The sequence below is a fragment of the Struthio camelus genome, chromosome 4 (assembly GCF_040807025.1).
Source record: "Struthio camelus isolate bStrCam1 chromosome 4, bStrCam1.hap1, whole genome shotgun sequence".
In the NCBI taxonomy this organism is placed as follows: domain Eukaryota; kingdom Metazoa; phylum Chordata; class Aves; order Struthioniformes; family Struthionidae; genus Struthio; species Struthio camelus.
Window position 1 is genome coordinate 28714302 of NC_090945.1, and position 9146 is coordinate 28723447.

A 9146-nucleotide genomic window follows, 5' to 3' on the forward strand; every position below is an offset into this window, starting at 1 on the left:
GAATTATGCCTATGGTCAGTGCAAGGTAAAGCTTACCAAAATATGTCACTAACCAAGATTTCATTCCTTGCTTAGTATCCTTGGAAAGACAAAGCAGTTGTTTTTCAGTTACGTTCTCTATTTATTTCCATGGGAATATCTAGTCTTGAGCTTTTGGGAGATATGCTGTATAAGTTATCCCCTAGAATTCATAATTTAATTTTTCCCCCAATTTATAGCTATCCTTTATCCTTCAACAGACCTTTCAGAATAAATTTTACATCTGACAAGACAATAAAACCAACAATAATGAAATTTTTTAACTTTTAAGTGCAACATCATGCAAAGGTCAATATATTTGTCAATGTAAATCTTGAATGTACAGGCAGTGATTTAGTTTCCCAATTGTTATAGGTTATAGTTCTTTATTATGCTAATAAGACTTGATAAGTAGCATCTATTATGTTATGAATGCCATAAAATTAAAAATGGCTTGTACTAATAAATAGGACAAGGTTATTTTAAAGTTCGTCATTTAACTTCTCTTTCTTTTTTTCCTCTCTTCTATTTTGATTATGTATGGGCAAGTATAATTATTCTAAGTCTTGCTTAATTGTTCATGTATATATCTTTTTTTGAAAGCTTCAACAAAGTGCTACTTAATACATTTTTTAAAAAAGAACTGGTAGTTAAAATATTCCAGAAAAGGTATTCTTTCTTTCACTGCAGTAGCAGTTTTTTTCTAATTCTATGATCTTGAAATATTGGATGGCATTAAGAATATGTAAAGCTGATGCACGCAGGTTTTACCTTGGGAAGTGTGGAGTCCATTATGGCAGTGCTAAGCGTGGATGGTGTCCTTGCAAGCACCAAGTCCAGCACCACAGCGTGCTGGAGCAGGAGGTACACACCAGTACAGGAAGTGATCGGGTTTTCTACCAGGTAAAAAGCAGTAGGGCCACCACTGAGTGGATGCAATCTCAGAAATTAAGTAGTTGTAGTGTTTTAGTACTAAGTTAATAGGTAGGGAATGTCTCATCTCTACAGTAATTCAGAAATATATGAACCAAAAATTGGTAATAAGTAACCTTTTGAATAAACAGTAGCTTTACATCAGCAAAAGTTTCAACTGTAGTCTGAAAACAGTCATTTAGACCAATAAAATAATCTCCCTTGTCTCCAGCAAAAGCATACTGGCCAAATCTCCCAGCCCAAACTCCAGTAATAAATACATAGTTCTTGTAAGTCACTCTTCATTAGTGACCACAAATAGCTTTGTCTTGGAGGTCAGTGTCCTGCATTTCCTGGGTACCAGACCAGTGCTTCTGTCCCTGCAGAGCTGTACCTGGTGGTCTGCTGTCCCTTAAGACTGCTACCTCTGCTCCAGTTCGTGCATCTAGCCATAAGGTGCACAGAGAATCTGCATTGGCACAATCCCTGGGGAAATAATATTGTAAACGTGAAAGAGAGGATAACTGGCAATTTTGCCAAGTCTTCTGTTTTATCATGGATTTTGTGAGTTATTGTTACTGCCTTTTCTGAAGGCTTCAGCTAGTGTTTTTTTTTTTTTTTTCTCTCATCTAAGACTCTCTCCCCCTTCCTCTGGTAAGGAGTGAGCATTCATATTTGTGAAGAAAGCTTGGTAGCACAAACCCTTAAAAATCTACTTTCAGGAGACAAGAATTAATTGCTTTGCTAATGTTATGACTTGGAGAGTCTGATGTAATTTTTAAACTTTTTACTGGAAATGTTTTGCATGCCTCAAGGGAACAAGGAAGAGGGAGAATGTGGTTGAGCAGAGCTTTATGTCCAGTTCTCCAGTGCTGTCTTTCACAGCAGCCGCAAGGTGCATATGACTGTCACCCAGCAGCTATGGCTGAAGGAATGGTAGCCAGCTCACTATTGCCATCTCTCCCTTCTACTTTTGAGTGCAGTTAGATATATTGACAAATCAGAGCTAAAAGGTTCAATTTCAAAGGAGTATTAGCTGTGAAATTCACTTTTAGTTGTTGGAGGAGAAAAAGTTGATGCTGATCCCAAGAGGTATGGGGCAAGAGGTATAAGAGGCAAGATTAAGGGCAAGACCAGTTGCTTAATCTAAAAATTAGTAACCCCAAAAAAAAAAAGGATTCAGGAGTGACAGGAGGTCCAGTCAGGAACGATTAATCTGTTAGATACGCTTTCATATGGAGATGGTTGGTCTGATCATGTGTGTGTTTTTTTTAAACATTATTGTCATGTTTCTGTGTGGATTTATTTTATGAATTAGGGATATAAGGATTAAAAAAAAAAAAAAACTAAACAGAGCACTTCTAAGCCCTTGTAAAATGGTGTGTATACATTGTGTGCTAAACTTGGATCTAGTACGTTAGGATTTCACCAGGACAGATAGATGCTTTGTTTGTATAAAGCATTCCTGCTGTGCTCATGCACCGTGGTGGTGAACTGCTGCCAGAAGAAACTGAGTAACTGCAATGCTTTCTTGTATATCACTTTCTTTTTTTAGTTTCAGTTCTGTTTAAGCTCATTGTAAGAATTTTATCACAGCAGTATACAACTTCTTTGTCAGAGTTTGTAATTTCTGATATACTGATATTTCTGATCTTTAAAGGTTTCAGTGTTCCAATACACAGGTTTCAAAGGCCTGTCGTTAGACTCAGCAAAGAATGAAGCCATCTCTAAGCTAGGCAACATTTCCCATGCCTAGAGCCTATGCTGGAAGAAAATCTACTTTAATGATTTTGGTAAATACAAGCATAACTTTTCAATCTGAATTATGTGATTTCAAATTTCCTTTCAAAATTGTTATTCCTAAATGATGCTATTCTTCTATGATTATTCAACAGTTACTTTTAAATACCTTATTAGAGTCTGTAAATGCAGCACAGCAGTTAGATAGCTGCAGCATGCGTTAAGATGTGTCTGTTTTTCATTAAAAATAATTCAAGTAGATATCGCACAGTAAGAATTATTCTCTGCAAGGATGAGAGAAATTGAAAATACTCAATTTATTTATACCGAAGTGGTCCTCTAGGATGGCAGACTTAATTGCCAAGAGATATAGATAAGTGAAAACTCGGAAGATAAGGATAGGCGTTCACATGATAACTGAAAAATTCCTTAAGCAGGAGTGTTAGGAATCCCATCCTGTCTGTGACACTGACATCCCACCCTATCTGTACAGTTCAGTGTACTAATTATCAACCTGGAAAGGATGTTGAATAGTTTGGTGACTTGTAGCTAAGGTGCAGAAAGTTTTCACAATACGTATAAAATTAACATGAAAAAACCTTCACTGCGTATACCATGGTGTATACTATTATTATGCAATGAAGGAATTGGTGAACTGACTGGAGGCAACGTGAAAAAGTTCTGTCAAATCATGAATCATGTGAACAGGTTGAGTAGTGAACAAGTATTTTTCTCTCAGTGTGTATATCAGCTGTGGAATTCATTGTTGTGATATTTGTGGGTGCTGGTAGTTAAAAGCTGTTTGAAAAGGGCGTGGACAGATTGGTAAAGATAGGTCTTTCGGTAGCTTTTAAATATGATGATCTTGAAACTGCAGGTTGCTGATAGTGGAGAGGTTATTCTGAGGAAAAGATCGTTCTGTATTTTTCTTGTTCTTATATTTTCTTTTCTAAGTTAATGTGATTGGTTACTTTAGGAGACCAAATAATGGTCTTGGTGGATCTTCTGTTGATTCAGGCTGGCAGAATTTATGACTGTGGGCATGATATTAAGTTTCCCTTTCTTTCTGGCAGTGTTTAGTTCTTAGTTAGCATTTAGTCCATTGAGATGTATAGGCGTACAGTAAATGCCTGTATATATGATTTATACATACATGCACACGCACACACTCTCTAACTATATGGTTGTACTGTACGTTCAGAGGGACTTCAACAGGCTGGAAAAATGGTCCAACAAGAACCTCATGAAGTTCAACAAAGGCAAGCGTAGCATCCTGCACCAAGGAAGGAATAGCCCATGCACCAGTAACTGGCCAGAAAGCAAGTCAGCAGAAAAGGACCTGGAGGACATTAAGCTGACTGTGAGCCAGCAATGTGTCCTTGTGGCAGAGAAGGCCACCAGTGGCCCAGGCTGCAGTAGGAAGAGCATTGCCAGCAGCTCGAGGAAGGTGATCCTTCCCCTCTACTCAGCACTGGTGAGACCACATCCGGGGTGCTGTGTCCAACTCTGAGCTCTCCACTACAAGAGAGTCGTGGACATACTGGAGGGAGTCCAGTGGAGGGCCACAAAGATGATTAAGGGACAGGAGTGCCGGACATATGAGGAGAGGCTGAGAGAGCTGGGACTGTTCAGACTGGAGGGAAGATGACTCAGAGGGATCTTATCAATGTGTATAAACACATGATGGGAGGGGGTAAAGGAGATGGAGCCAGACTCTTCTCAGCAGTATCGAGTGACAGGACTGGAGGCAATAGGCCTAAACTGAATACAGAAGTTTGCATTTAAATGTAAGGAAAAGCTTTTTACAGTACGGGAACAGCTTGTGCAGAGAGTTGTGGAGTCTGCACCCTTAGAGATACTCAAAACCTGGCTGGACACAGCCCTGAGCAACCTGCTATAGTTGACCCAGCTTTCAGCAGGGCATTGGACTGGATGATCTCCAGAGGCACCTTCCAACCTTAACTATTCTGTGATTCACCAGATTTTAATGGTATTGCAAAATTATAGACGTGTAGAAGTCTAATTATGTAGGTGTCCCTGCCCAGGATAAGTGTGTATGTATTAAACAACCACAGTTTTCTATTTTGTAAATAAAAAGACCAACTTTGTGTAGTCTTAAGTTTTGTGGCAAATATTAGGAACATCTTTATTTACTTGCATCTTTCAGTTACATGTTGCAGACACATTGTAACTGGGACAAAATACTGACACCCAAGAGACTGTCTATTGAATCTTAAGAATTGAAAACCAGATTTAAAAATAAGTCACATACACACATGCTCACACTCTCTCAAGCTCACAGAAACCCTCACCTCTTGTAGCTGAGGATACCTTGTCACCTCTACTTTGAACTGCTTCCTTCTGGGAAAATGAAATCATTGCTGTGATCTGCACCAGAAGTCTGCAACGCGTGCTGGCAAACTCCCTCTCGTAGCACTGCTCTTGGTATGGAGATTGTTTAACTGTTTGGGGCAGTATATTTACTGATCTTTTTAATTAGCATTATGGTAAAGCTTTATTCCGTAGTGCTTGTAGACCACCAAGGACCATTATGTTTGCCATGGAGAAAAATAATCGTGTAAAAGCATTTCTCTAATTTGCTGGTAAAGAGAAGTAAGTTTTGCTACCAGAAGCATTATCTGTAATATCCAGTAATAATACTGTGCCGATAGGAGCAGCATTAATATTTTTGAAGGCCATAATTATATAACACGTTGCCCTCATCAACCCTGGACGATTTGTTTATTATTTGTATTAGTTAAGGACTTCATGCCTGACTTTGCAGAGGCTTGTAAGATGTGTTATTCTACGTGTCTCTGCTGGTAGAAGAATACGTACGCAGTAGGAAAAAGCGTAAGCGCCTTCTGATAGAAAATGCTGCTGTAGACATTCATTTATTCTGAGAAGGGGTGTGATCTGTGAGATGGGAAAAGGTGGGAAAGGACAGCGTGGCCTCTGCCTTTTTATAATCCTTCTATGGATCTTTCCAGAGAAGGTCCGTACTGTTCTTGCACTGAGGGGAGAAAAAGGGTCACAAAAGTGTCTGTCTCACTTCTGGGTGCGTGGATTAATTTAATGCCTGCCTAAATTTAATCTAAACGTGGAGGCAGTGACGGGGGTGGGGGGGGTAAGATATAAGATTTAAAAAAAAAAAAAAAAAACTCTCTGGGGTGCTTAAGAGTAACCTTTCCTGATTGTATCTAGTAGGTTTTTTTAAAGTGTATGTTAACATGTGTAATCGAGCCTTTTTTGTTTTGTAGATTGTTCAGAAATGTGCTGTAGAGGTTTGTTTTGAATATTTTTATGAACATATTTCAGTTCTAAAAACTATGCTTGAGAATCATTTGCTTCACTGTCATCCAGACAAGGCTACAGCTGTTAGATCTTTTCTGTGCTAATGCTCTCTACCAGTCTCTTATGTATACACCAAATGAGAGAAATCTTCAGTCCAAGCCTTTTGGCTATGAAAATCCTAAAAGAGAATAGCATAGTTCCCTTCCTTCTGTCCATTTTTTTTCCTCACTTATATGTTATCCTGCAGGAGATTTGTAATAAACAGTCTAAATGAAAGTGCTTTAATTAAAAACTACAGGTAAGATTGTTAGCTGATATATTTAAATTAGTGCTGCTCTATATTTTATATTGGGCAGTAATTTGCCTGTACCTTTTTAAGGATAGAGAGAAAATCAGAGTTCAAAATGGAGTGTTTTATATATCTGGTACAATATGGAAGTGTTTCGATATCAGTGAAGTATTTGAGCATCATCTTTGATATATAGAAATCTGTTCATGTTTCCTTGCACGTTTGCATTCTCCTGTAGGAAAGGATAGTAAATGCTCTTTAGTTTAGCAAGCCAGGTCAGGCTGCTGCTAGTGATAAAGAAGCTCTTTAAAGCCTGGACACTTGGTACATCTGGTTTGGGGGCTAGAACTTTCTGCTGCTTTTTCAGTCGTATCACGCTATCGGTCTCACTTCAGCATTGTTCTTTAGAAAGATAAAATTTATCTTTCACTTTTGTGGTTAGAACGATTGAAATGCAGTGTTAGTGTTTGACTATTGCGGCTGCTAGCCCTGTGAATTTTTAAGATGTTAAACAGAAGGGCACAAATAACACCAAGTCAAAACTTGGTTTCTGCCATGTAGAATATTCACAAATAACATTCCCCCTATTTGCTCAGTCCTGATCCAGCTTTTCTCCCCATTGCATTACTATTACCATTTCAAAGGAGAAAAGAACAGAGAGAATTTACAATATGCGTTTCTTTTTCACTTTCTCTCTAATAAAATGCAAACAACTTTGTTTTCCACAAGGCTTTTGCTGACTTGCTTTTAATCAAACAAATACCATACCCATCAATTATTGTTCAATTTAATTATTAATTGATTTATTGAGAAATAGTTCTCGATGATTCACAGAGATGTCCCTTGAGCTGTCCAACGCAGTTATAAATACAGAAGGGTGTGAGAAAGTAGTACTTCAAAAGTTCCTGGTTGATGTTAATGTGAAAGAACTCGCCATGGGTTATTTGCATTAACTAATGATGACCTGAGATCAAAGACAGAGCCCCCTGGAAATTGAAATTCCAAGGTAGCCTAATTCTGAGATGCCTGCCAAAATCTTCCAGAAATGAAATCTAAACTAATATAATGGGCTATCAAAACTGTCAAGCTGGCTCAGCAGAATGAGTGATGTCTTTAAGTCAGATTGTTTTCATCCATGAAACTAGAATATTTCCGTCCAAATGGCCTCAAGCGACTTTTGTATCCAATTATCAAAAACAAGCTTAACAAAAGCTGTCAAGTGGTGAATTGTGTTTTGGAATCATGTTGCAAAGCAATACAGTGATTGCCCTTAAAGAGAACTTTGTGCCTAGATTAATAAACATTTCTCCTACTTAGTGCTTCCAAAGCAGTAATTAATATCAAAAGAAAGTAATTCTATTTTTAGCTCTCACATACTCTAAAAGTTTAAATGGTACTTTTTTCCATAGGTCTTCAACAATACTGTAAAGCGTGCAAGCACAAAAGGTGAGGATTTAACATTACGTGAAGCCTGACAGCCTGTAAGTGCTCACAAAGCTGCTCTTGTAGAAAATCACTGATTATGTAAAATTAATTAGTATAATTCTCATCAGTGATTCTCTCTCAGTAATAGTTTAACTGGAATTAATAATCAGCTACTCTTTGTATTTTTTAATGTATGCCACTGACTTTACTGTGTGCATTAAAAATAGAGCTGAAAGAGTTCTTGGGAAGCCTTGCTGCAAGCTCTTATCTCTTTAAAAATAAAATAAAGGCAAGACAAGCTTATGAGAAGAAATATAATTAAAGTTACAGATGAAATTAAAGAGGGTGGAAGAAATGAGGACAGCAAGGATTTCTCTCTTCTCTCCCCTTTAGAATCTAAAGCACTAGGGGTAATGAAACTGGAGAGTGGAGGAAAAAAACCCAAACCACTTTCTTTTTAGTTCATAGCAAACTGCCTTTAAAGTGTTCAGTTCAACTGAAATTACCATTTCCCAGGTCTTCTTGAGCTCTACTGAGACTAGGTCTTTCTGTTTTTCCAATTTTAACAAAGAGTAGATTAAACATAGAAATAAGAAGCTAGGAAAATGTGGTAAACATGAATTTCTGTTACAGGTACTGTCGTTCAGGGCTTACAGTCTATTTCAGTCTATTAATGAGTTTCATGATAACTTGCTGTTTTTCTTGCTGCAATTAACAGGCTTTAGAAAAATCTGTTTTCATTTTGAGGAAAAAAAATGAGATTTTGAGCTTTCAAGAAGGAGAAAGATGGAAGCAGAAAATGTAAATGGTTATGTCCTCATCTCAGAAACCAGAGGCTGAAAGCAAAAATCTTGGATGTGTTGTCTTAGAATGATCTCCTGTGAGTGTCACAACTTTTAGGTGATGTTAACTCAATGTTGTTTAATGTCCAGACTGTTTGAAGAAAACGAATTGAAAAAAACCTAACCTAAGTTTTACTAACTAATTGAAAAAATAGAGAATTTTTTTTCATAAAGGGGCATACTCAGAATACAAGATAAATTTTTGTCAGTATAAACATTCTTTTTTTACCATTTTTTTGTTAAAATAGTGAATAGTGTTAATTTTTACTGTGAAATTATGAGCCTTGTAAATGCTATCAAAACAGTAGTACAAAGCATTTGTAAGTATTTAGAAAGATATTTTCTCAATTGGACAGTAATACTCTGAAAAAACATTATGAGTGAACCTTGGGCTTCATGGGGAACTGTGATACTGGTGAAGCTTAATATGGGTATTGAGATCCCCCTGCAGTGTAACATTGAGGCTATATAAGGTGTGTACCACACCAGAAGAAATGTAGTTATCTTGAAAATGTTATGGAGCAAATTCTGACTAGTGTGCATCACTTGATAGGTGTGTGTAAGTGTCTTGGATTTATATTGCTGAAGGAGAGATCAGAGAAGTCCTAAATATTTATTACAAATTG